We start from the raw sequence: 7635 nt of genomic DNA, 5'->3' as shown, positions 1-7635 counted from the left end.
TTGGTCCACACAAGCATTTAAGTGAAGACTATAAGTATCAGATCCTGCTTGACCATCTCACATTCCCATCTGCACTTCAAGTGGCAAAGAGGTATGTCAACAGTCAGACCCCATACACAAGTGCCATGCAGGCGCTCACACAGAGGTACGGACAGCCAAGGCAGCTAGTGCAGGGGGAACTGAAGGCCATTCTGAATGCCCCACCAGCCAGGGCCGGAGATTATCAAGCATTTGAGGACTTTGCTACCGCAGTTGGAACTCTAGTGGGGATGCTCAGTACAATGGAGGGCCCCTCATCGTCAGAGTTGAAGTGTGGGTCTCATGTGGACACCCTACTCACCAAACTCCCCACTAACTATCGAGATGCATTTGCTGAACATTGCTTTAACCGAGGAATTATCCAAAGTGGCAGTGATCGTACATACACTCTCCCTGATCTGGCTGAGTGGCTGGAAAGGAAGGCCCAGACGCTGCAAGTGTCTCGCCAAATCACAAGCCCCTTCCCAGCTATACCAGCACCGACTGAGTACAAGGACCGGAAAGCAGTGAGACAACAGAGGGTCAAACCTGCTACTATTCTGCTTGGGAGTCAGCAGGGATCGAAGCCCGCTAATCCTTCTCCGAGCCCTGCCACTGTACCACCCCTGAAGAAGAGAGATCGTTTCAAGCCCTTCTGTCCTTATTGTAATAACCAGGAGCACTACCTCAATGCCTGTGCTGACTTTGCCACGCTCACCTGTACTGCCAGAGCTGCCTGGATAAAAGAGAAAAAACGATGTTGGAAATGTGGGAGAGGACATTCCCCAGAAAACTGCACTCTGAAGAAGCCCTGTGCAACATGTGGAGAACAACATCTGCTCATACTACATGATGTTGCTGCTGCAGAGAGCGTCCTGACCGTGAATACGTCCTCCAGCATGGTTTTCTTGGACCAAGTCAGCCATTCAGGGCGGGTAATGCTAAAGGTTGTCCCAGTGCGGTTGCAAAATGGGGAGAAAACACTGGACACATATGCTGTCCTGGATGATGGCTCCGAAAGAACAATCATACTACCTGCTGCCGTCCATCACCTTGGCCTTGTGGGAACAGAAGAGATTCTGTCCCTCAGGACAATTCGACAAGAAATCGTACAGCTGAAGGGAGCCACTGTATCCTTTCAGGTGTCAGGTATGACAAACCGAAGAGTGAAATATGACATTCACCAGGCTTTTACAGCAGCCGAAGTAACTCTGGCAGAGCAATCACGTGCTGCTGACCTCCTGACACAACGATACAAACACTTGAGAGGCTTATCCCTGCAGTCCTTTGACAAAGTCCAGCCCCTGCTACTTATCGGTTCTGATAACCCTCACCTGATAATACCTACCCAGCCTGTGCGTACCGGTCCAGTTGGTGGCCCAGTGGCTGTGTGCACAATGCTGGGGTGGGCGATTCAGGGACCAGCAAGCTTTTTGCAGCAACCAACAGATGAGAGAAGCTGTCTGCATTTGTCCACTCTCTCCTCCTCAGATGAGCTGCATCAACATGTCCAGAGACTCTGGCAGCTGGACACCCTACCCTTCCACACCAACAAGGAGGTGACGCGATCAGGCGAAGATAAAGCAGCCATAGAACGACTGGAGCAAGGGACTGTCCGGGTCACCGTTGATGGAGTGGTTCGCTATGCTACTCCGCTGTTGCGAAGACAGAATGCACCTGTTCTTCGGGCACCTCCCACAGCAGTGATGGCACTCCTCAGAGCGACAGAGCGACGTTTGTGTAACAATCCAGATCAAGCTGCTGTCTACAATGAGGAAATTCACAAGTTGGAGAAAGCTGGTTATGTAGTGAAGATCAGCATGAATGAGGCCAGCAGCTCTGCAGAATCATGGTTTATCCCGCACCACATTGTGTACCACAACAACAAGCCCAGAATCGTCTTCAACTGCTCCTTTAACTACAGGCAAGCTTCTCTTAACAAGAACCTGCTTCCTGGCCCAGTTCTCGGGTCAACACTGCTTGGCGTGCTCTTGAGATTTAGAGAGTACGCTGTCGCTATCAGTGGAGATATTCGCGGCATGTTCCATCAGGTGCGCCTTCTGCCTGAGGACCAGCCACTTCTACGCTTCTTATGGCGAGATGGGGAGAGGGAGCGCAGCCCAGACGTGTACGAGTGGCGTGTCCTTCCTTTCGGGACCACATGTAGCCCATGCTGTGCTACATATGCCCTGCAACGCCATGTAAAGGATCACAGCGAAGACAATGAAGAGGCACTGTATTCTGTGCTCCATGCATTCTATGTGGATAACTGCTTACAGTCTCTACAATCTCAGACTCAGGCAAAGGACCTGATAGACAAGATGAGAGCCCTCCTTGCCAGTGGAGGATTTGAGATAAGGCAGTGGGCTAGCAACACACCTGAGGTCATTTCTCACCTACCAACAGAAGCCAAATCAACCGAGTGTGAGTTATGGCTAACCACTAACAAGACTGAACCACAAGAGTCTTCACTTGGTCTCCTGTGGCGCTGCAGCTCTGACACATTGGGATACAAGCACCGGGCCATTCCACGTACTGCACCAACCCTGAGATATGTTTACAGAGTACTGGCCAGCCAATATGACCCATTAGGTTATATCATTCCCTTTACAACGCGAGCCAAGGTTCTGGTTCAGGCACTCTGGAAGAAAGAGAGGGGTTGGGATGAGCCGATTGCTGATGAGCTCCTGTCCGTATGGTTGGCATGGGAAAGTGAGCTGCCATACTTGCCAAACCTCAGCTTGCCAAGGTGTTACACTCCTGGTATCTCAGCTGGGAGCCCCGTGAACCTACACATCTTCTGTGATGCCTCAGAGAGAGCCTATGGTGCGGTTGCATACCTGAGAGTAGAGACTGACAGCAATGAAGTTAAAGTGGCATTTGTGATGGCCCGATCTCGTGTGGCACCCAAAAGGCAGCTTTCAATACCTCGCCTGGAGCTTTGCGCTGCCCTAGCAGGAGCACAGTTAGCCAAAGTTCTGCAGACCGAGTTAACCCTGCCATTACAGACGACTACTCTGTGGACCGATTCGACCACTGTCCTTCACTGGATCCAGTCTGAATCCCAGCAGTATAAAGTGTTTGTGGGAACCCGAATAGCAGAGATTCAAGAGCTTGTTGGAGCTGAGAGAAGAGAACCCTGCCGATGACATCACACGTGGGAAATCCTTAAGGGATTTAACTAAGCCAACCCGCTGGACAGATGGCCCAGCATTTCTCCATCAGCCTCCCGCTAGCTGGCCTACGCACCCCACAGTGAGCTCGATGCAGGAGGAAGAGATCCGCGACATCATCTTCTGTGGCAACATTTCCACAAGCAGCCCGCTGACACCTGATCTGAACCAGTTCAAATCCTGGACTGAGCTGATACATGCCACGTATCACGCCCTCCACGGGGCGGCCGCTCCACCCATGACTGCCTCCAGTCGTAGGGAGGCAGAAATTGCCCTACTGAAAAGGTCACAAAGTGAGAGTTTCCCGGCGGAGCTTGCTGCATTGCAGTCGGGTAAAACTATCAGCCCTAACAGTCGCTTGCTGTCGCTTTCACCTGAATTAGACCATACTGTAGGGTTGATCAGGGTTGGAGGTCGGCTCCGGAGGGCTGAAAATCTGAAAGAGGACACCATCCATCCTATAGTTCTTGCACCAGATCACCCTGTCACAAAGCTGTTAGTGCAGGACTATGATAACCGTCTGTTACATGCAGGTCCTGACCGTATATTTGCAGAGATGAGGAGGACCTACTGGATACTTCGCGGCCGACAGATCATCAAGAGACATCAACGCAGCTGTGTGGAATGTTGTAAATGGCGCAGCAAACCAGTCACTCCCCAGATGGCAGACCTACCAGCTGCACGATTACGCGTCACTAAACCACCATACTGGTCCACTGGAGTCGACTGCTTTGGTCCTTACACCATAAAAATCGGACGGCGGCATGAGAAAAGGTGGGGTATTATCTTTAAATGTCTGACCACCAGGTGCGTACATCTGGACCTCTTGTGCAGCATGAACACAGATTCATTCTTGCTTGCCCTTCGGCGCTTTGTGGCAAGGAGAGGAAAACCCTTTGAGATTCTCTGTGATCGTGGCACCAACTTCAGAGGAGGAGAGAGGGAACTTAGAGAAGATTTTGCTGCCATGGAACCAGTTTTGAAGCAACAGCTCGCTGAACAGAGCATTAATTTCAAATTCAATCCACCACTTGCTCCACATTTTGGAGGCACATGGGAGAGGGAAATCAAGTCGGTCAAAGCTTCCCTGCGTGTCGTCCTGAAAGACCAAGCTGTCCAAGAAGAAGTGCTGATGACTATGCTTGTAGAAGTGGAGGGCATTCTTAACTCGAAACCCCTCGGTTATGCAACATCAGACATTGCGGACCCTGATCCCATTACTCCTAACCTTCTGCTTATGGGGCGGAGAGACGCATCCCTACCACAAGCAGTGTACAGCAAGAGTGACCGACTGGGACACCGGCGCTGGAGACACAGCCAAGTGCTTGCTGACCATTTCTGGGTTCAGTTTACTCGCAATTACCTACCTAACCTTCAGCTCCGTCAAAAGTGGCGCATCAGTACCCCCGATCTCACAGTAGATCGAGTGGTCATGGTGATTGACCCACAGCTACCAAGGGCTCTGTGGCCAGTTGGGCGGGTAACTAAAGTAATCCCCAGCGACGATGGTAAGATACGGACAGCTGAGGTCGACATAAAAGGAGTTAAATACATCCGCCCCGTGACTAAGCTCATCACTCTTCCAAAACTGCCAGAGGACTGAAGGGGTGTATATTATCCAGCAGGGACATTTGTGTTCTGCAAATTCACTTAGTGAATTTGGGGGCGGCTGTGCAAATTCCCTGCTGACTCGGCCTCAGGAGGGCTAGAGGCAAGAATCAAGCGCACCCAAATGAGCGCATCATTGATCATGTGTGCATCACGCAGAGGGAGAGTGGGAGTGAGAGACGAAAGGCGCAGCGACAGAGCATGGCAGTTGTAACGCAGTTTGTGTGATTCCGTGTGCGTTAATGAATCTGTAAGTTGACCTTTGTTAACTGGTACGACAATAGTCATAGTTGTTTGTGCATGTTTCAAGCTAAAGTTATGCCTCGGTACACTGATATCACGTTAGTAGGTTTATTTAATTATTTAGTTAATTTGCACTAAGTTCATAACAGTGGCCAGAATTTCCTCCAACGATTACATCCAGCAGTTAAAAGATTTTTCTGTTGTTTATTGCTTAGTTAAGCTGTTGTTAGCTTGCCACATTCTTGCCTTAGTACTAGCAACTGGGAATATATGTGCTATTTAGCCAACTTGTGGTCTTACGGTGACCCCTTGTGGACATTGTAAAATATTGCTGTGACTAAGTAGATGATATGTTCTGATTGTTGCTTAGTTATTTTAGACCCTGCTAATTATAGTATTACCTGTTTCTGTTTCAGACAACCATGCTTATAGTCACCTATACTGCATCTGCTAGTTATAAGTTCATATCTGGCTGCAGCACAGTTGGATTTATCCTGGCAGCCTGCTGTAACCAGTTCTTCTGTGAAGCTCAATTAAAGACAGTGAACTAAACTCCTGGACTGCTGCAGTCTTTCTGACCGAAGACTTAGGCCAGACTTGTATACCCAGCACTTCCAGTATATATATATTCTACACTTTCCATGAAGAGACAGATCTCCTCACGAAGCTCGAAACATCTTTGCAGCACCTTTCCCTGGCTTAGCCATGGCACATCTGTGTGATAGGGCAAGTCACCATACTCTGTATCCAACTCTCCCAGAAATGCCTTGAACTGGCGGTGATTTAAACCTTTGGCTCTGATGAAGTTAACTGCATGCGTTATGATGGTCATTACATGTTCCATTTTCAAGGCTTTGCCACATAACGACTCCTGGTGTATTATGCAGTGATAAGCTGTCAGCTCCTCTGTGACATTTTCGCCCCGCATCCTCTCACGTATCCTTGCTGCCAATCCACTCCTGTGTCCACACATCGCGGGTGCTCCGTCTGTTGTCAATCCCACGAGTTTTTCCCAAGGCAGTCCCATCTCATTTACACATCTGGATACCTCTTCATACAGATCTTGTCCTGTAGTCGTGCCATGCATCGGACGTAACGCCAAAAACTCTTCTGTTACGGTCAGGCTGGAGTCCACTCCACGAATGAAAATTGACAACTGGGCAATGTCAGTTGTGTCAGTGCTGTCATCCACAGCAAGGGAATATGCAATGAAATCTTTTCCCTTTTCCACAAGCTGTTCTTTTAGATTGGTGGACAGCTGGTCTACGCGTTCAGCAACGGTGTTTCTGCTCAGGCTCACGTTTGAAAATAGCTGCCTTTTGTCTGGGCACACTGTGTCAAAAACGTTAAGCATACAGTTTTTGATAAACTCTCTCTCTCTAAATGGTCGGGCTGATTTTGCAACTTCTTCTGCCACAAGAAAACTCGCCTTGACAGCAGCCTCGCTTTGTATTTGGCTTTTGTGAACAGAGCCTGCCAGGACTTAAGACCTCGTTTTAATTCTTCCACCTTCTGTAGCCTTTGTTCCGTGTCCATATTCTTGTCTTTGTGTTTCTTAGAGGTTTCATAGTGCCTTCTTAGATTATATTCTTTCATTACAGCCACACTTTCTCCACACAGAAGACAAACAGGTTTGCCTTTTACTTCGGTGAACATGTACTCTGCCTCCCACCTGGCTTGAAATTCCCTGTGCTCACCATACACCTTCCGTTTAGCCATTATTGGGGAAGGGGGTTGCTGAAAGTTGACATCTGCTCTGAATGCTGATGAATAATGAAGCCGAGCCCCGCTTGCGGCGCTGCAGTGAGTTCGCGGGCTTCCGTTGCATTGTGGGGAATGGAGTATTGGTGCGTGCAAAACCCCAGCAGGCGGCTGTGACCTGCGGGCTGATTCTAATACTAATCGAATATCATCCCGGGGGCCATAATAATTCATTCGAGGGCCAAATCTGGCCCGCGGGCCTTGACTTTGACACATGTGCAATAAGTGAACAGGAAACGTGTGGGGGTGAGACGGGTGAAACAAAAATGTTGTAGATAATGGAAACTTGTCTAACTGGCATTAACAGTAACTTTTACATGTTATGTATATGGTGTGGGGACGTCTCTGGAAGAGACGTCAAGAGAGGGAATTGTAGGATTAAAGAAATTATTTTACTGCTACTGTTCATAACCATCATCTTTATCATTGCATTAATTATCATTTCATGTCCTCCATGTGTATTGGTGCTATAACTCATAGAGAAATAATTAACATTGTGAAAACATTTAAAAATAAAAAGTCCACTGACTGTTTTGGTATTGACATGATATTAATTAAAAGTATTATAGAATATATAGTGAAACCTTTCGCATACATTTGTAATCTGTCCTTTCGAACTGGTGTGTTTCCCTCACAAATGAAAATAGCAAAAGTTATTCCAATCCATAAAAACGGAGAGAGATGTCAGTTTACCAATTACAGGCCAATATCACTACTCCCACAGTTCTCAGAAATTTTCGAAAAGTTATTTGTTAATAGACTTGATAAATATATTGAGAAGTATAATCTCCTAAGTGATAACCAATATGCCTTTAGAGCGAAAAGGTCCACT

The 7635-nt window shown here is 48.1% G+C and overlaps 1 pseudogene; it reads right to left on the bottom strand.

The window, feature by feature from the left end:
- LOC135932720 (general transcription factor II-I repeat domain-containing protein 2-like) overlaps nucleotides 1–6761 on the bottom strand; it is an 8997-nt pseudogene extending 2236 nt beyond the window's left edge.
- Between the last annotated feature and the right edge of the window lie 874 nt (nucleotides 6762–7635).

Source organism: Pelmatolapia mariae, linkage group LG3_W (genome assembly GCF_036321145.2).
Source record: "Pelmatolapia mariae isolate MD_Pm_ZW linkage group LG3_W, Pm_UMD_F_2, whole genome shotgun sequence".
NCBI classification, from domain to species: Eukaryota; Metazoa; Chordata; class Actinopteri; order Cichliformes; family Cichlidae; genus Pelmatolapia; species Pelmatolapia mariae.
Note: the sequence above shows the minus strand (reverse complement) of the source record. Positions and strands in the feature narration are given on the sequence as shown.